The sequence below is a fragment of the Zingiber officinale genome, chromosome 4A (assembly GCF_018446385.1).
Source record: "Zingiber officinale cultivar Zhangliang chromosome 4A, Zo_v1.1, whole genome shotgun sequence".
Lineage (NCBI taxonomy): Eukaryota > Viridiplantae > Streptophyta > Magnoliopsida > Zingiberales > Zingiberaceae > Zingiber > Zingiber officinale.
In genome coordinates this window covers 99,369,795-99,391,921 of record NC_055992.1, presented here as the reverse complement: position 1 = coordinate 99,391,921, position 22,127 = coordinate 99,369,795, and positions in this window count along the sequence as shown.

Genomic DNA, 22,127 nt, shown 5'->3' with positions numbered 1-22,127 from the left:
TTGATTGGATTGGACCGGATACGATCCTCTTATTGGAGGCGGGTACCTCTTGACTTATCTTTTATGATATTGTCGTTGGATATGCAAAGTATTTTATAACTACAAGCAATGAACATGTTTGTCTTTGGTATGTCACTGTTTGATATCCATAGCATGTTAGGTTTATCGCCTGTGACGTATCCGTGCTTATATCATGTGATTTATTGCCATAAGTACTGTATTACCATGAGTATCTTAGTTTTTAGAATAAGTGACATACCATGTTTTACTGAGGTTAGGACTAGGTTCTGGACTTTTGGTTTCAGTCATGTGTATCGAGATTGTCTGATAATTAGATTTTATGCCATGACTGGCTTGTGTACCCCTATTTGTATATCATATATGATTCGTGTACCTAGACCTTGATTCTTGATATGTGCATATTGTTGGTACATATGTTATGGAAGGAGATATGTTTAGGATCTAGGTTGCTATACCATAGAGGACCTGTATGCCCAAGATCCGTGGATTGACCTACTCTGTGGTACTCATATTATGTATATATGGATTTTTCTATGATCAGGTTAGTCCATACTTATTATGTTCGGACATAGGTTTTTGATATTCTATCCGACCGTACTATAGGTTTTGTATGTGACCATCGCTTTTACAGTACCCATTTTGTATATATGGATATGGTTATGTTGATCGGTTTTGTTATGCATAGTGACATGCATCATGATTGCATGTTGATTGTCGGCCCCACTATGGTTGAGCCCATCGTCACTGCACACACCCCACTCATGGTTTAGTGGTATATCGTGCAGGTGTGTGGCTGTTTGGCTCCATTGGTCATATGACCCAGCGTGGTAGCCAGCAGTCAGTTCCGTTTGGCTCACTGGCATTTAGTGTAGCAGAGTAGTAGCCGGCAGACGGTGGACTCTGTTGGCTCCGTTGGTCAGGTGAGTAGCCGGCAGAGATACCTCCCCGTCATCGTATCGGGAGTTGAGAGCATTGAGCTCCCCTATTTATGATTTGGGGTCACAGGACAGGAGTCGACAGCATCCCGTCCACTCGGTCACTCATCAGGAGCAGTGACGACAGAGTGCACGGTTGTCACAGCCCTACCCACTCGGTCTCGCCTTTTGTGTGTGAGAGGACTGACTGGCGTCAGGGGTGACCAGGACGCATCATTAGCATCATATGCATTGATGTATTTATATTCTTATGATTGTGTTTGCTGCATTTGGTTGCTGCATTTTGGTTGGATGCATACTTTTGACCTGCATACAGGATTATTGACACTTTCGGTTTGACGACCCTTTTGTCTGGATAGGAGTTCCTGGTGAGTACAGCTTCCTCAGTTACCTTTCAGTTTTGCATATTCCCTATATATGATTAGGAAGCTGTATTCCATGTTTGTTGCTGTTAGATATATCTTACTACTCATGTCCATTGGTATTCGCTGAGTTGTTGAACTCACCCCCGTTGACACTATCATTTTCAGGTACCAGGTTATTTATGGTGTCGCTTGGAGCATCCTGTCTGCTGGTCCCCACGTCACATCAGAAGACTTATCGGTTTCACGTATGTTTTGTTTGTTTTATGTATCAGTTTGTTTAGCTCTGTACTCTGGTTTTATTTTTGGAGTGTTGACGTTGTTATGTGGTATTTTGTATTTATGTTATTGGTTGTGTAAGTCTAGCCGGCTAGCAGTTTTGTGTTTTGGTTTTGGTACAGCCGAGTGGGCTGCTTTGATATTTACTGCGGGGTGTTTGTTTTCTTTTATTGTTATTATTCCAGCCGCATGTGGCTGAGGTATATAGTGCTTGTAGAAAAGTTTCAGATTGTCCGCCGTACAGGGGAGATGCTGCCGAAATTTCTTCGGACAGAGACTCCTCCGGGGCGTGACACTCATGATTTTAAAAGAGAGTTTTAAAATTAATTTTTTTTTTATAGTTTCTACAAAAGATTAAGAGAAAGGTTTGATATCTTTCCTTATTTGTATATAGAAAGAAAGATTTTAATTTTAGAGAAAACTTTCCTTATTGTAATCATCCACATATTTTAATAGAGAGATTTTAATTTATAAAAGTTTCCTTTTATAACCAACCATGAAGGAAATTTTTAAAGAGAAATTTTTATTTTAAAAATTTCTGAAAACAAATTAGGAAGTTTTAATTTTATGTTTAAAACTTTCCTTTTTTGGAAGATTTGTAGGGGTCGACCACATTAATTGTAACGACCCGCCTTCTACTACTAGGCTGTAAGGCGAATCGCTACAGTTGCTGTTGTACTAACTATGCGGGAAACTGATCTAATTTGAATTTTTTCCTAATCTAATTGCTGGGAACGCTGAAACTGAACGCTCTACATGTACCTAATAATTGTACACATGCTAGGGAAGACAATCTATGCCTCCCGGATGACTTGCTAGCTGTAATCAAGCATTCCAATCGATCCATGGATCGATTGGGCTGTTGGATCGATCCAGGGATCGATCCAGCTTGATACTGGCACGGAAGGAGACACTGGATCGGTCGGTTGACCGATCCATAGCTTCTGTATGCAGCTGGATCGGTCTACCGATCGATCCAGGAGCACCCTGATCGGTCGGTAGACCGATCAGTGCACCTCAGTGTTTAGTCTGGATCGGTCGGCTGACCGATCCAGTGGCGCAACCCCATTCCTGATCGGTCGGCTGACCGATCAGGGTTTCTGATTTCATATCAGAAACTCTGATTTCAGCACTGATGCGTGCCAAAGATCTCACATAACAACTAACTAATGCATAATAAACATTCCAATAACCTATAGCTAACATTCCAACATGACATGGAGCATGGTTCATCAACTCATAACCTTTAACTACTAGAAATGCCTAAAAGCAAAGTATAAGAAAATGTCTTAAGGAAGAACTAGTTTCTAATTTGCTAAACTCTCCAAGGTCTTTTATTCCAGTTCCTGCCACACACACCATCCTTTGCATTGTCCTCCAGCTCCCTCTGCTAGTCCATCTTTCCTTTACCTTTATCTGCAGTATAAGGAAAAATAGTATCTGTAAGCTTAAAGCTTAGTAAGAAACCATCTACCTCACAAAAACATGCAACGATGCAAATATGATTTTAAATCATGCTGTTTAAAACATATGCTGGATATACTGAATAAACTAGCATGGCATGGCATATAAGCATACAATCATGGCATATCTAAACCGGAACATAAAAACATGTATAACAACTGCACATAAAGTTATCATGCATATTCACAGGGAAAAACTAAACTGGAGCATGATACTGAACTGAAACTGAACTGCGCTAAAACTGATCTTAAACTATAATCACTGGATTAGATTAAGAGTTTGAAAGCTAATATCATAATAAGTGAAAATAGTAATCATGTTGTTTGGGCCCGGCAACTGTACTTGCTGTGCGCGCATCCCTAACTAGACCCGGGTTTGCAAGTCCCGAATTTAGTAGGGTTAACTAGGTTATCTAAACCTAGGGACGACTGTGGGAGTCCAACCCAATGGATATCTGATCCAGTACAGTGCCACTGAAAATAAAATACTGAATATAGCTAACTGTTTTAACTTGCTGTTTCTAGGTTATCTGAACCTAGAGCTAGGTTATCTGAACCTAGAGGCGACTGTGGGAGCCCACCCATTGGACCGTAGTCCCATAAACTGAACTAAACTAATGTGCTGTTTTAAATGCTCCTAATGCATTTAACTGAGCTATTAAACATAACTGAGGTGGTATTTAGCTACACTAACATTTTACCGAACACTTGGTGTGCTCCAACTCTCTCCTCTAATAGGGAGATCACCTCTAGGCACCCGACAACGTCTAGAATCTCCAACTAAAGGAGACCAACGTGTCCGGCCCATCTAGAGGTGCTCAACTAGATCCCTAATCCTCGAGGAGGGTTTAAACACACCCTATGTGCCGAAAAAACCTGCATATAGCTAAAACTAATGCGTAGAAAACCAAACGGAGCTATTATACTGCAGGTGAGGGGTTTCTTACCTCCTATTCGAAATTTCTTACGATTCAAATCGCTGGTTTTCCGATGGAAACGATCCTCTCGACGATCCACTAGCGTCTTCACGTTCCTCTCGCGGAGAAGAACCTTTTTCGTGGTGGAGTCGTCGCCGGAAGAAGTTCCCTTGGCCCTTGGGGCTTGGTGTGCCGTGCGTGAGGAAGAGGAGGAGGAGGAGTCGGCATGAGGGCTAGGGTGAGGATGAGTTGCCGAACCAACACAAAATAACCCAAACCAACTTATGTTTTCCTATTTATACTAAATAATTAACTCGGCCAAACCAATTACAAATATAATTGATTCCCTTTCCTTTCAGCACGGCCCTGCTGGGTTCAACCGGTTACTAACATTATCCCTAAATCATAGGTCTCGGGTTCGATTCCCGTCTAAGCTATTTTGCGGTTCTATTTATTTTTGCTGCTTCCGCTACTCGGAAAATTCCGGAAAAATATCTAAAAATTCCAGAAAAATCATAGAATATTTCTAAAAATAATTTGAGAATTTTCAGGCGTTACATTAATAAATAAAAGGAATTTTTAATTAAATTTTCCTTTTCATTGGCAAGGAAATTAAGGAAGTTTTAATTAAAACTTTCCTTATTTGCCAAGACCAAGGAATATAAAAGAGAGGGTAGAGATGCTTCATCTCATAACAATATATCTTCTATTATTCCTCTCTTCCTTGTGGTGGTCGGCCCTCTCTTCTTCCTCTTCCCCTATTCTTCTTCTTAAGTGGTCAACATCATCATCTTCTTGGAGAGATCTTAGTGACCGAATTTTGCTTGGAGAAGAAGAAGAGATAGGAGGTATTGTTTCCTAGCATCCCTTGAAGCTTGGTTGGTGGCTGAAGTTCTTCATCTCTAGGAGATTGTTGGTGGTCGAAACTTGCAAGGAGAAGAAGGACGCTTGGGTGGATTCTCGTTTCGGTAGATCGTCGCCCACACGACATCCGAGATAAGAAGAGGAATACGACAGAAGATCGTGAGGTCTATAAGCTATAAAAGGTATAACTAGTTATTAGTTTCCGCATCATAACTAGTTCATACTTTTGTTTAGATTTTGAAATACCAAACACAATAGGCTAACGATTCTAAGTTTCGGATTTTTGATTCGACTTTGTGTTTCTTTTGGTTTTTCGATCTTATGATTCGATTGTTCTTAATGATTAAACCTAGGGTTACTATAAGGAGATTAAATATTGAATTCCGTTGAAAGGCTTTATCTAGGAAGTGGTGGATGCTCCCATACCCAAGAAGGCCTAGTGCCTCGTCATATTTAACCTGGAAGCTGATCTCTGAAATAAATATTTAATTGAATTTGTAACATAGGTGGATTTGGATTAATAATGTTAAGTATCATTTGCGATCCAAATCTAAACTTCTAAGAACAGATAAGTTGAATTTGGAATCAATAATGTTAAGTTCTATTTGTGATTCCAAATTTAATTTCTAAAGAACACAATAGGTTGTTAGGAAATGTTCAGGACTTGTACAAAATTTTTATACAGGAGAACCAGTACGATATTCCGAGTAGCAACCAACATACCCCTCAACTCTTGCTTTGTTATGAATATTATTTGTTTAATTTTCTCAAAAATCATTCGAATAGATATATTCATTTGTACTGCACAAGACTTGCTATTTATGCCTCATATGGTAAATGTATTGGTAGATGTTCCGTTGAATCAAAGAAATTGGGTGGAAATATGCGCTCCATCTTACATAAATGAAAGGAGTGTTTATTTCTAGCCGAAGTATATCATCCATTATAATACACCTTGCTATCAAATCTCTAAAAAATAGGCTCAATTCTGTAAGTGCGTGCCAAATATTTTGAGGAAGTAAGTCATGGAAAGCTACTAGAATAAGTCTTTGAATGAATACATTACAACCATGATTTTTTATTTCAAACATCTTTAACTTATTCATGTTTATGCATTGATCCATATTTGAGGCATACTCATTTAAAAAATTTATTTCTTTCAACAAATTACATAGAGTTTGCTTACCATCTTTGTCCAATGTAAAATAAGCCTTTGAAAATCTATTGGTTATTTTATTCTGATGCAACTCTAGTCTGTTGATTAATTCTTTTAATTTATCATGTGATTTTACAGTGTTTTTAGTTCTTCTAGGCATGTTTATCACAGTGTTAAAGATATTATCAAAGAAATTTTTCTCAATATGCATGACATCTAAATTATATCGAATAAGTAGATACTTCTAATATGACAGCTCCTAAAAAATACTCTCTTTTTTTCCAATCACACTTGCACATCCTAATAATATATTTATTTATCTCATCGAAATCGGATTGAGATACTGGTAGAAATCCATAACTATCTATTTGTTCAATGATTTATTCATTTGAAACATGGACTAGAGGAGGTTTTCTGACTACAACATTATTTAGATTTTTTTTTTATTTCGCTTGAAAGGGTGATCAATTGGTAAAATTTTACAGTGATTATCACACCAAGATACCTTCCCACTATAAGGTAATGAAAATACATCATACTTTGTCATGCAGTGTGGGCATGCTAATTTCCAGTCATGCTCCATTATGACAACATAGAGTATGCTGAAAAATCACTAATCGTCCATAATAATGTAGTATGAAATCTAAAATTAGTTTTACTTACAACATCATAAGTCATCGACCCTAAATTCTATAATTCATTTAACTTAGCAATTAGAGATTACAAGAAAATATCTATTTTCTTTTTGGGATTGGTTAGACCATGAATAAGCACAATAAAGAACATAAATTTATCTTTCATACACATCCATAATGGTAAATTATACGGTGTTAATATAACTGTCCAAGATGAATATTTATGCCCTGATTGACTAAATGACTAAAATCCATCTGCGGAAAGTTCCAATCTCATATTACGTGATTCCATTACAAAAAAAAAATACAGCATCAAGATATTTCCATGCATGAGAATTACAAGGATGACACATTATACATCCTTTATGCTCATGCTCATAATGTCATATCATATAATATCATATCATATGGCAAGCTGTAGCAGCAGATATATACAAGCATTAAAGTATAGCAGTTAACAAAAAATAATACAACACTTTCCAAGCAATTTTTTTCTTCTTCTACCCTAGTATGTGAATATCATGCTTATAACGAGGGTGTGTACAGATTTTGCATTCACTCAGATCGTTATCTTCATTCTAAAATATCATGCGGTTATTTATACAACAATCAATCTTCTCTACAAATAAACCTAAACCACTAACCAATTTCTTTGTACTGTAAAAACTATCAGTGATTATGTTATCAGTAGGAAGCAACTCTGATATCAATTGATATATGTCATCATAACATCTTTATGAAAAATGATGTTCTACTTTCATATTTAATAACCTTGTAGTCGCTGATAGTTGGAAATGACCAGAGGGAATACCTTCCCACACTTCTCTTTCACTAGCTTTTAATATTTCATATAGTTGTTGATATTCAGATGTTGATATTAGAATAATCAACTGAAACATTCATCACATCGTGAATCATTGATTGCATTGCAATATCATTAGTTGATAATTTATACGCAGTAAAAGTTGTCTCAGATGACGAATCACCAGAAGATCAAATTGGTTCATATAAATAAGGCTCTCCGTGACAATACCAATTGTAGTAATTTGGCACAAAATCATTATATATATATATATATATATATATATATATATATATATATATACTTTCATGATATCCTCATCACAGAAGGCTCCATTTCTATATTACAAATGATTACACGGACACCATAACTCGACACCATTCATACATTCTGGATAATTTTTAGTAAAGTTCATAAATATTTAACTTTAGCAATAAAATCATTTCTAATAAATCTATTTTCTAATCTATTGTATATTCAATCTTTGTTCATTGGCATTGTCACCTAATGCAAATATAATTTCATACAATTTATTACAAAGTATATGGGTTGTTATTGAGACTTAAAAATATAATTTTTGAAACGACACATTGAACTTATAGTTTATATAAACTTAAATCACAAAATAACAAAGAAACGAGGTCTAAAATTATCTTAGATGTAAATAAATTATACCTGAAAATGAGTAGTATAGTTGAAGAAGAGAAGCAAATGCAATATACCTAAAAAAAATTGGAGCTAAAATTAATAACAAATAATAATAAGATAGTATAAATCCACGACAGGACTAAGCTAGCTGTAAAGCTCCTAAATCAACAAAATAATTAATGGGTGTCAACATCCTAGTCCAAGATAGAGTAAATTTAACAAATATTAGATGTAAAATCATTTACAACTTTTCATGATGCGTCTTATCACAAGTATTCATTTGCCGATTGAATCCGTTTTCATTTTTATCTGTTCGATCCTTATAACTCATCTAATTTTCATAATCTTAAAGTATAAAAGTATAAGAAATCCAAAAATATCATGAAGTTTTACTTTTTTTTTATGACCCACACAAACCTTCTAAATTTCAAGTATTTCCATGCATTCAATGAGCACACATCAAATTTTAGCAAAGATTATGACCATAGACAAGTAATATCATCATGAATTCAACAAATTTTCATATTCAATCAGCAATAAATTAGAAAAATGAGAAGATATCAATTGTAAATCTCTCCAACCATGTGCTGGTGGCCAGCACAGCTGCGTGCTGGCGGCCGACGCAGCTGCTAGTCACGTGCTGGCGGTTGGAAAAGCTGCTAGTTGCGTGTTGGTGGCTGAAACAGCCGCTAGTTGCGTGTTAGTGGCCGAAACAGCCGCCAGTTGCATGTTGCGGCCCGTACAGCCACCAGCCGTGTGCTATATCAGTCGCTAGTCACCGCCAACATCGAGAAGAGGGAGAGAAGGGGAGGAGAGGATTTACCGAGGAATTGCCAGAGTCAGAGGAGATTTGGGAAGAATTCCACGTGCGTCTGTGAGTGGAGATTTGGGCGGGGATAAATGCCCTAGTAATTGGGATTACAGACGGAATCAAGATTTCGTCGATAATACCATGGATTACTGACAGAATCATAATTTTAATGGTAATACATTAAACCTACCGACGGAATCTTTATTTCGTCGGTAATCCCTAATAGGTATTATCGACGGAATAATGATTTCGTCAGTAATGTTAGGATTTTTATTTCATATCCGTGTTTTCTGGATGGAAATATGTTTCCATTGAAAAAGACCATTGGGTAATCTGTAATCTAATTTTTTTTTGTAGTATGTGGGAGCGCGTATACACGATTATGACTATAATTATTATAATATTATAATAATTATGTCCTTAAAAACTATTATAAGAGTTATAGTCACAGCTTCTTATACGGATTTGATTTTAATCAAATTGAAATAATTGTAATTAAATTTATATTTTTTCATAAATAAATGGTATATATTAAGACCATAATATGTTTGAAGATAACTATCATCTCATGACTGGTAGAATGTTAAATTAGATTATACTCTCAACGTTTAATAACTATAATTAGGGGTGAACATTCGGTTAATTTATAGAATTAACCGAATTAACCGAAAACCGATTTAGTGTACCGAATCAAATCAAAGTTTTATTAAAACTGAATTAACCGAATCGGTTATTTCAGTTAATACCGAATTAACTAAATTTGTTTAAAATAACAATAAAAAAATTTATACAAAAATAATATCAAATTAACCGAATGCTCACCCTTAACTATAATGGTGGAATAAATCTTAGGTTTTCAGTTCTTGAGAATCGACCCTTGATCATTAGGTTAGAGATACTATGTGCCCACCATGTGTGCTACGCCCTAAAGGCAGTTGTCTCTCATTATAGATGTAATTGTATTAAGCTCTTTATATAATGTGTGTCAAAATTGATATTGTATCTTGGTGGTGTGGGTAGTTTTGAGAGCATGAAACTAAACCTAAATAAAGCGGTAACCACTCACAGTGATCTCCCGAAGAACCGCAACTGAAGACACAAATCGATGAAGAGATTGCCGCTGTCGGAAGCGCGATCATGGAGCTGCCGGAAAGCGCTTCAAGGTTCACGAGCCAAATCCCAACCTACGGATATTCTCCCTTTACTCGCACACGATCACCTCTGCTGCTCCTCTGATAACCTTGATCACTTTCTCGCTCTTCACCTCCCCATCGGATCTGTGCTTGGACGCACCTTAAATAAGAAGGCTGAGGAAGACGAAGGGGAAAGGACACCCCTTCGTCTCCCTGGCGTTTGCAGCAAACATCAGTTTGCAGCAACGAAAGGGACGAACCCTTTCGTCTCTAGTAACGCCTAAACGTCCAACATCTCCCACTCGTCCAAGTCAATCCATATGGTCACATAGACCATGTCAATCACATAGACTACAAGGTGATCAAGTCACGAAGACTAGAGCGAAATTAGTCTCAAAGACTAAATAAGTCATATAGACTTTATGAGGATCAAGTCACGAAGACCAGAGCAAAATTTAGTCACAAAGACCAAATAAATCACGAAGACTTTATGAGGATCAAGTCACGAAGACCAGAGCAAAATTTAGTCACAAAGACCAAATAAGTCACGTAGACTTTATGAGGATCAAGTTACAAAGACCAGAGCAAAATTTAGTCACAAAGACCAAATAAGAACATCCATTTCATACATTAAGGAAAATGGTTCATGCGACAGCAAGCACAGTGAGCATTCATTTGCTAAGAAGATTGTCACACCTTACTTAGTTGCTCCATAGAACAAATCAGAGACATAAATGTCCATAGAACGAATCAAAGACATAAATGACTTGCTTTACCCCAGATTAAATTATTTACATCATCATGAACATATCTAATCCCTCATATTGATCATATGTTAAGAGCATGTTCAACATCTCCAATCAAACAAATTATTCACAATTACATTTTATGTACTGAACTAAAAATGTAACCGGTACCAGTGAATAAATGTCGCAGATGTAAATCAATCTTAATCTTCTTTTTTAGCTAGAATCCATTCATTCTAATCAGTCGCTTTCCTAGTTATGCTCCATAAACCGAATCATCCATAGCTAATAGGAAACATGCTAAAGTAGCAGACACTGATCAGAACTTCAAGTAGATAGCTAAATAGTCACTTAGGGTAAAATCGAGATTAACTTATAATCTCAAGGGTCTCACATAGTAGAGAAGCAAAGATCCATTCTCCTACTACCCTTCTTGTCGCCATAGCACATGTGGTATGAATCACATGCTACGTTGTTATTTTCTTTACCAAAAAGAGCGCATGTTTTTCCCAAATTTAACATCGTACAGATTTCGATCTAGACATTCCCAATGTATAATCCTGAATTCAACATATGAATTCTAATCTGGCTTTAAGAAGATTCAGTAAATGGTGGGTGCATTTACTCCAATCATTACACAAATGATCTCATCTTGACACAAATATTACAACGACTTTAACTTATGAGTATGTCTCTATTCACAGCTACATAAGCTATCCCATAAGCAACAGTCTTACTTCTATTCGTACTTAACAAATAGAGATGATTATCCATGTGAGTGGACCAATCCCAATCTGCCAACATGCTTATCGAGACTTTTATTCGAATGTAACCAAGACATATACACTGAATAGATCATGGCATTTTTCATTTATCAAAATATCTTTACAATTGTTACATTCTTCGAAGTCCCAAAGACTTCACATGCCCATGAAATGACTCTTTAGTCAATGTCTTAGTAAAAGGATCAACAAGCATATTTCGTGTAGGGATGTACTCAAGAATAACCTTTTTCTTGTCAATAATGTCCCTTACAAAATTATAATTAATTTCTATATGCTTGCCTTTGCTGTGATATTTGTGATCCTTGGAAAAAGCTATCACAGCTTGACTGTCACAGTACACAGTAACAGGACTCCCACTATCCTCAGCAATCTTCAGATGCTTCAGGAACCTTTTTAGCCAGACAGCCTCTTGTACAGTCGCTGCACAAGCCACATACTCAGCTTCCATTGTCGACAAGGCTACACAAGCCTACTTCTTGCTGTTCCATGAGATGGCACCACCATTCAGCAAGAAGACATAGCCAAATGTGGATTTTCTGTCATCAAGGTCCCTGCCCAATCTGCATCTGAGTAGCCACTTAGGCTCATATCTGATCCGTGGAAACAGAGGCAATAATCAGTTGTTCCTTTAAGATATCTGAATATCCTCTTCACCGCTTTCCAGTGTCTCGATCCTGGGTTTGACTAGAAACGACTAACTAAACCAACAACATAGCTTATATCGGGACGAGTACACAACATAGTGTACATCAAACTACCAATAGCACTGGCATATGATTTTTTCTTCATTTCGGCTATTTCCTCAGGAGTCTTGGGATACATACTTTTGCTCAAAACAATACCTTTTGCTATAGACATCTGTTCAATATTGCAATCTAACATATTGAAGTGTTGCAGCATCTTAGTGATATAAGCTTCTTGAGACAAACCCAAAAGCCTCTTTGATCGGTCTCTAACGATCTTCACTCCTAAGATGTACTCTGCTTCTCCCATATCTATTATGTCAAATTGTGATGAAAGCCAACTTTTGATTTCTATCACACTCTTTATGTCACTTCAAGCTATTAACATATCATCAACATATAATGATAAAATGACAAGCTTTCCTTTTTCTTTTTTTAGGTAAACACAATGATCCTCATTGATCATTTCGAAACCATAAGATAATATTACTTCATTAAATCTTATGTTCCATTGTCTTGATGCTTGCTTTAGCCCATATATAGACTTCCAAAATCTACATACTCTTTTCTCTTGGCCTTCAGCAACATAACCTTCTGGTTGTACCATATAGATTTATTCGTCAAGATTACCATTAAGGAAAGCCGTTTTTACATCCATCTGATGTAATTCCATGTCATAGTGTGCTACTATAGCTTGGATGACACCTATTGACACAAACTTCATAACTGGGGAGAATGTCTCTTCAAAGTCAATACCCTCCATTTGGGTATATCCTTTTGCAACCAATCGAGGTTTGTATCGATTAATCGATTCATCTGCTTTCCTTTTTACTTTGAGAATCCACTTATTCCCAATAGTCCTTCGGCCCGGAGGAAGATCAACTAAATCCCAAACTTAATTCTTTCTTATTGACTCCATTTCTTCATCCATTGCAACTTTCCATTCTTTTCTAACTAAGCTGCTCAAAGCTTTCTCAACTGTTCAAGGTTCCTCATCGTCAACTGGGAGAACCATTAATACCTCATTCTCAATATCAAACCTTCTCCGAGGAATAATCTGATGACTACTTCTTCGAAGGTTAGACTGTTGAGAAACTGACTCATTCAGTGGTAAATTACTCCCACTTGGTTGACTAGATTCAGGCATCTCCTGATTCGTTGATAAAGGAACATTATCCTCCTCCTCTATCTCATATAGAGGAATTGTCTTATCAACTTCACCTCGTGTTGGGAACTCAGTTTCTAGAAAACTAGCATCTCTTGACTCTATCTCAGAGATGGTTCCATCTTGTCCCTCACCAATAAAAACATAACCCTTAGAAGTCTCAGAGTACCTTATAAAGATACACTTCTTACCTCTGGGTCCTAATTTTCCATATTCATGAGTCTTATCATGAACGTAGGCAGATGATCCCCAAGGTCTCAGATTACTCAAATCCGACTTTCTGCCTGTCCAACGTTCATGTGGGGTAGATGGAACTGACTTTGAAGGCACTTTGTTAAGTATATAGGTCGCAACTAATAATGCATCTCCCCAATAGGAGATTGGTAAATTAGCCTGCGTCATCATAGACCTAACCATTTCAAGAAGAGTCCTATTTTTTCTTTTAGCAACCCTATTTTGTTGTGGAGTTCCAAGGACAGTTAGCTGTCTAATAATCCATTTCTCATTACACATTGTCTTGAACTGATCAGACAAATATTCTCCTCCATGGTCAGTGCGCAAGGTTTTAACCTTACATTCCAATTGATTCTCAACTTCGTTCAAGTAACGAATAAAACAATCCAATGCTTCAGATTTATGAGAAATCAAATACACATGACCAGAACGTGTGAAGTCATCGATAAATGTAATGAAATAAGAACTCCCATTTCTAGCCTTCACATTCATTGGACCACAAATATCCGAATGAATTAACTGCAATGGTGATTCATCCCTAATAGCCTTACCAAATGGTTTTCTAGTCGTCTTTCCCACAAGACAATGCTCACATATAGACAAGTTAATCTTAGCATGAGTGCCTAATAGGCCCTCCTTAACTAATCTATTCATTCGTTCTTGTCCTATATGTCCCAATCTAGCATGCCAAATTTCATCATTAACATCAATATTACTAGTAAGAGCAATGTTTGAAAAACAACCATCATTATTATTTGGTTCCACATCAAGAACCATAAAACTATTTGTTACAAAACCATACCCACTTAACACAGAGTTAATTCGAAGTTCCACACAACGGCTATAAAAATTTACATTGTAACTTAAATCAAGAAGATAAATGACGGAAACCAGATTCCGTCGAATCTCAATAGCGTACAGGACATCATGTAGAAACAAGGTGCCTCCACCACGTAGGTTGAGCTTGCAAGTGTCAATTCCTTTGACTTCAATTCTTGCATTGTTTCCCACATATATCCATTTGTTGCCAGCTGGTACCCGATGATACTCCACATATGTAGCTCGATCACGAGCTACGTTGTTCGTTGCTCTTGAATCTACAATCCACAAAGGATACGAATCAGCTAACAACACTGTACTTGCAACATATTACTTGTGGAAAGAAGACAAAGATGGATCTACCTTTTTAGGCTCAATACAATCCCGAGCAAAATGACCCTTTTTGCCACAGTTGAAGCAAGTCAACCTGCTCTTAGGTTTTTGTCCATATTTCTTTCCTTTCTTCTTGATTTGGTTTTTCGCAGCAACAGCATTAGCCTCCTTTCCTTTCCCCTTTCCTTTCTTAAACCACTTGTTCTTATTCTTGGAACCAGAACCTTCAACTACAAAAGCTTGACCCGAAATCCTTGCGGATTCAATCCTCTCCGCCTCAAGTTCCACATGGCGTGAGACATCAGTGAAAGTCTTGATACTCTCACTATGGGTCAGGTTCTGTTTCATCGTTTCCCAAGAATCAGGAAGGGAACGAATAATTGCCTGAACCTGTTGTTCATCGGTCAACGTATAACCAGTAGTCTTAAGCTCTCGAATCATATTACCCATCTCCCTGAGATGTTGGGTCATGGTAACATTCGAGCGCTTTTTACAACTATCAAACTTGATAGTTAGCTGACGGAGCTCACTGTACTTCTCTCTAAGGGCTACCCAGACAGCATAAGCCGATGGTAATGACTCATACTCAAATATCAGGTCATCCACCATTGAACTAATTAATATACCCTTAGCAATGGAGTCCTTCCTTTTCCATGCCTTATAGGCATCAAGGTCATGTCTGTGTTGTGCTGAAGAACCATCAACTGGTTCCTCCATAATTTGGTTTACAGCCTCTAGAACTTCTTGTTCCTCAAGAACATATTGTATCTTGAGGTGTCAGATTTTGTAGTTATCCTCATATAATTTCTTACCCTTATTGAGTTCAGCTATGATGTTTTTAGTTGTCATGATCTACATAAATAAACAAATTATTTATTATTTCAGTGTAATTTATATATGTGCAATTAATCATTGTCTCAGTGTAAATTAGAATTAGTTTACAAAATTAAGTGATAACATTGTTTCCACTCATCATTTGTATGTTCTAATCTAATCAACATTGATCAATTTTATTGCACATATCCCATCTAATGAACGAATCATTTTTCATATGAACTAATCATATGGATATATGAACTAATCATATCATGAAATGAACTAATCATTTCCAAGTTAGTTAACATATAAGATAACTTTTATTATATAATTCTGTTCGTACAAAATAACAGAAATTATTACATGACTCAAAAACTAGATGAGCTAACACTGCTCGTACATAACGATAGTAAACAGAATACTAATAAACTAGATAGGCCAGCACTGCTCCCACTAGGACAAACACTAGTATAGCATGTTGGTTGCTACTCGGAAAGCCTAGAGGTTCTACTGTACAAAAATTTTGTACAAAGGTCTGAACCTTTTCCTAGCTACCATGTGTTCTTTTAAATTAAATTTTGGATCGCCTGCGGAACTTAACACGTTTGATCCAAAACTTAATCTATTTGTTCTTTTAGGTTTTGACTTGGATCTCCTGCGGAACTTAACACGTTCGACCCAAATCACCTTAAGTTATTAATTCCATTAAATATTAATTTCCATAATTGGTTCCCAGTACTGACGTGGCGAGGCACATGGCCTTCTTGGATATGGGAGCAACCACCACCGACTAGACAAAACCTTTTATAGAAATCTAATATTTAATTTCCTAAAATAACTTTAGGTTAACAAAAGAACAATCAAATCACAAGGAAAAGAAAACAAAAGAACACTATATCGAAAACAAATTCAAACACTAGAATCGATGCCTCTTGTATTTAGTATTATTTCCAAAATAACTAGTATGATGCGGAAAGAAAATACTAGTTATACCTTTTAGAAAAACCTCTTGATCTTCTACCAGATTCCTCTTCTAACCTCGGACGTTGTGTGGGCAACGATCTTGAGATGAGAAACCACCAAAGCACCTTCTCCTTTCTTCAAATTTCGCCAAGCACAAAGCTTCCAAAGATGAAGATCTTTCCACCAACCAAGCTCCAAGGGATGTAGGCTTTCTCCTTCTTCCTCAAGCTAGATCCGCCACCAGTTAAAACTCCATGAGCATGAAGAGGTTCGACCACAAAGAGAAGAAGAAGAGAAGAAGGAAGGGCCACACCACCAAGGAAAAGTGAAAGAAAAATAGAATAGAGTCGTTAGCATTGAAGCCTCCTCTACCCCTCTTTTATAATCCTTGGTCTTGGCAAATAAGGAAAATTTAATAAAAACTTCCTTAATTCTTTTTCCATTGAAAAGGAAAATTTATTTAATTAAAAATAATTTTCTTTCTCAATTTTATTTGTCGGCCATATAAAAGCTACAAACAAGGAGAGTTTTAATTAATTAAAACTTCCTAATTTGCTTCCGGAAATTTATAAAAATTTCTCCAATAATTTTATCCTTCATGATTGGTTTATAAAAAGGAAATTTAATAAATTAAAATCTTTCTTTTAAACATGTGGATAAAAGAAAGTTATCTCTAAAATTAAAATCTCTTTTAATCTACAAATAAGGAAAGATATCAAATCTTTTCTTAATCTTTTGTAGAAACTTATAAAAGAGAATATTTAATTTTAAACTCTCTTTAAATCATGAACATGATTAAAAGGAAAGTTTTCTTAAAATTTAAAATCCTCCTTTAATCAACAAATAAGGAAAGATTTCAAATTTTAAACTCTCTTTAAACATGTAGATGATTTACAAATAAGGAAAGTTTTTACCAAAATTAAAATCATCCTTTTAAACTACAAATAAGGAAAGAGATTAATCTCTTCTCTTAATCTTTATAGAAAGCTATAAAAGGAAATTTTGATTTTAAACTTTCTTTTAAAATCATGATATCCACATAAAAATAATTTTAATAAAAATCCTTTTAATATTCTAGTGACCGCCACCCAAGCTTGGGACCCAAGCTTTGGCCGCCACCTATACTCATCCACTTGATCTTGGTCGGCCCTAGCTTGGGTTCCAAGCTAGACCCATTAGATGGGTAAGAAGGTGGGTATGCGGTGGGTATAAATCTCTATATACTTGAGGCTACGATAGGGACCGAGAGGAGGAATTGGTTTTGGTCTCCCGATGTTCGCCCCGAACACACAACTTAATTTCATCAATAATAATTCATTCCACTAAAGAACTATTATTGAACTACCGCACCAATCCCAAATTACATTTTGGGCTCCTTCTTATTATGAGTGTGTTAGCCTCCCTGTGTTTAAGATAACAAATGTCCATTAATTAAGTAAGTTACTGACAACTCACTTAATTAATATCTAGCTCCAAGAGTAGTACCACTCAACTTCATTGTCATGCCGGACTAAGTCCACCTGTAGGATTTAACATGACAATCCTTATGAGCTCCTCTTGGGGACATTCTCAACCTAAATTACTAGGACACAGTTTCCTTCTATAATCAACAACACACACTATAAGTGATATCATTTCCCAACTTATCGGGCTTATTGATTTATCGAACTAAATCTCACCCATTGATAAATTAAAGAAATAAATATCAAATATATGTGCTTGTTATTATATTAGGATTAAGAGCACACACTTCCATAATAACTGAGGTATTTGTTCCTTCATAAAGTCAGTATAAAAGGAACGACCTCAAATGGTCCTACTCAATACACTCTAAGTGTATTAGTGTAATTATATAGTTAAGATAAACTAATACCTAATTACACTACGACCTTCCAATGGTTTGTTCTTTTCCATCTTGGTCGTGAGCTACTGTTTATAATTTATAAGGCACTGATAACATGATCTTCTGTGTGTGACACCACACACCATGTTATCTACAATATAAATTAATTGAACAACTACATTTATCACAAATGTAGACATTTAACCAATGTGATTCTTATTTCTAGATAAATGTTTATACCAAAAGCTAGGCTTTTAGTATACACTCTAACAATCTCCCACTTATACTAAAAGACTAAGCTGCCATATCTGCTGCCATACATCTAATTCCCATGCCTTTCAAAAAATTCTTGCCTTAAGGACATTAGGTTATCATCTGATGCAATCTAGGCGGCAACAACTTCTCCTCGTTATACAATTTCTCGTATTGGGTAGTACTTGCGCTCTATTGTGTTTACTTGCCTTATAGACTCATGGTTTCTTCGAGTTTGTTACTGCACCATTATTATTACAATAAATTGTAATAATCTTTGGACAAACTAGAAATCATATCTAAGTCTATCTTGAGGTAATTAAGTCATTCAGCTTTTATGGCTACCTCAGAGGCTTGCCATATACTTCTATGGTGGAGTCCAAAAAACACTTATGCTTATCACTCTTCCATAGTTATGACTTTTACCCTAAAGTAAACACAAAACCCCGAGGTCGACTTATTATTGTCCCTATCCGATTGAAGTCAAAATCCGTGTAACCCAGGACCGAATTAACGCCTTGTAAGCTAGCATATAATCTCTAGCCTCTAAGGTACTTTAATATATGCTTTACAGTCCAATGTCCTTGTCTAGGGTTACTTTGATTAACTATGCCCTTGGCAAAACAGATTGCTCGTGCATAACATACATTAGGTTGTCTAACCGCCAAGCATAAAAACGCCTACATGTCCTCAATCTCCTTTCATCCGAGACATCTCTTTAGATAAAGACACTCCATGCTTAAAAAGTAAGATACCTTTCGAGGAGTTTTGCATGCTTAAAACGAGCAAGGATTTTCCGATGTATTAAGCTTGGGATAAGTAAAATATATTTTTTCTTTCGATCCCTTATTATTTTGATCTATATACATTCTCTCAAGTCCTTTATATCGAATTATTTGGACAACCATACCCTTACTTCTGACAACATTTTGATATTGTTTCTAACTACCAAAAATGTTATCTACGTATAGTACAAGAAATACCACCACGTTTCCATCACACCTTTTGTATACACAAGACTTATCCGTTTACTCAATAAATCCATAGGTCTGGATTACTTTGATAAACCGGATGTTCCAAGACCTTGAAGCTTTGCCTCAGTCCATAGACTGATTGAGCTTGCACACAAGATGCTTTAGCCCTTTGCAATGAACCCTTCTGGTTGCTTTATATGGATGCTTTCATCAAGACTTCCATTAAGGAATGTTGTCTTGACATCCACCTGCCAAATAGATAAAAGAATCCGGATAGACTTAAGCATGGCTACCAGTGAAAAAGTTTCCTTTTTCATCAAGCCTTGCTTTGAAAGTTACTACCTTCCTTTCTATCCCTCTTTTCCTATTATAGACCTTTTTACACCCAAAGGCTTTTACACCATTTGGTGGTTCTACAAGCTTCCAGATTTTATTAGAATACATATATTCTAATTCTGTTATTCATTACTCTATGCCAAGATGTTGCATCTTTATCTTGGAGTGTTTCGTCATATGTCCGGAGATCAGGTTCATGTCCTCCAGGGATCGAGTCCAAAAACTCTCCCAAAATATGAATCTTTTTAGGTTGCCTAACAACCCTCCCACTACGACAAGGCACTTTCTGTAATTGTGTATCATTTGTGATACGTGTTGCAGTTTCCTTGTGGTATCTCATCTTGTATAGTTGGTACTAGATTAGACATGCCTTTTATTATTTCCTTAAGAACAAATTTTCTTATGGGCACATGGTTTATTACATAGTCCTTTTCTAAAAATCAGTCATTGATGCTAACAATGACCTTCTGAATTCTAAGACTATAAACCTACTTTCATTTCACTAGGATAACCCACAAACAAGTGAACTCCTGTCCAACTTATCATTGTCTCTCTTCTGCATATGTGCTGGACTACCCGAATCCGAATATGCTTCGAAATAGGCTTACTCCTATTCAGCAATTCTATATGAGTAGAGAGTTCTGACTTTAGAAGGTACTATATTCACTCCCGTTTCCAGAGTATATCCTTAAAATGATTTTGATAATATTCTTAATAACTCATCAATCTACTTATTTCCATAAGAGTCCTATACCTTCTTTTTCCTACACCATTCTGTTGGGGTGTATCAGGTGCAGTTAGTTGGGATTGAATCCCTACTTCTGATAAATGACTCCTAAATTCTTCCAAGAGGTACTTGCCACTACGATCTTACTGTAGTGTCTTGATACTTTTACTTTGTCGTTTCTCCACATCAGCCTCGTACTCTTTGAACTAATCAAAGCACTTAAACTTGCGGCACATCAAGTAAATATATCCGTATCTCAAATAGTTGTCTATAAAATAGATGAAATATTTGAAACGACCTCTTGCCTGGATGCTCATAGGATCACACAAATCAGAATGAACCAATTCCAATATATCTTTGACTCCATACCCCTTAGACTTAAAAGCTTCTTGGTTATTTTTTTTCTTCCAAGTAAGACTCGTAGGTTGGAAAGATTTCCACTACTAATGAACCCAAAAGTTCATCAGCTACCAATGAATCCTACTCAAGTTAATATAACCTAGCCTTAGAAGCCAAAGATATAATTGGTTCATTTTCGAATGTTACTTTCTCTTAAAGTTAGAAGATGTGTTACTAATTTCCATTTGTTGCATCGTGAGAGTTATTGGATTTATAAATTGTCAACCAACGTACCAGAACAGATAACTTCCCTCTTTTTCTTAATAACAACTTTGTTATTAAAAGAGGCAGAATATCAAGTTCTTTGAATAGTTTAGAAACTGAAAACTAGTTCTTTCTAAACTTGGTGCGTAAAGATAATTACTCAAAAATCCATGTTTTATTCTTATCAAAAGATAAACATCTCCCATTGCAACAGCTACCATTTTTACAGTAGTGCCCATGTAGACGGTGTTTTAATTTTCATTTAGTTGCCGGGTTTCTGCAATGAATTGCGGACATGATTAATGGCATCTGTATCTACACTTCAGGTTCTGGTAGATAACACCACTAAACATGTTTCAACTAATGAATTAAATACACCTATATTGTTCTTAGTTCTAAAAAGACAGTCTACCTTAATGTCCAAGTCCTATTTCCAATCATTACAATTGGGATTACTAAGTCTTTCTTATAGTATGACTACTAGGGGATTGACAAACATTTTAAATCCTAAGAATTACAAAAATACTTGGTCAAGATCAACTCCTTAAAAATCCCCATGAATTTTGTATGCCACGTTAGTGTGGACGTATACAAAATCGAATAGGAGATTTTATTCATTAATTTTATTATCTCGTCAACTTTACTTTATGACGAATAAAATTAATAGTTGATCTTTCTTTGATCAAATATTTGGTCAAAAACCTTTGAATTTAAAAAAAATATTGATTCCTCAAACAATATTATTTAAATTCACCAACACTTCAAACACCGTGAATTTTGCATGCCACGTTAGTGTGGACGTATACAAATTCAACATTTGTA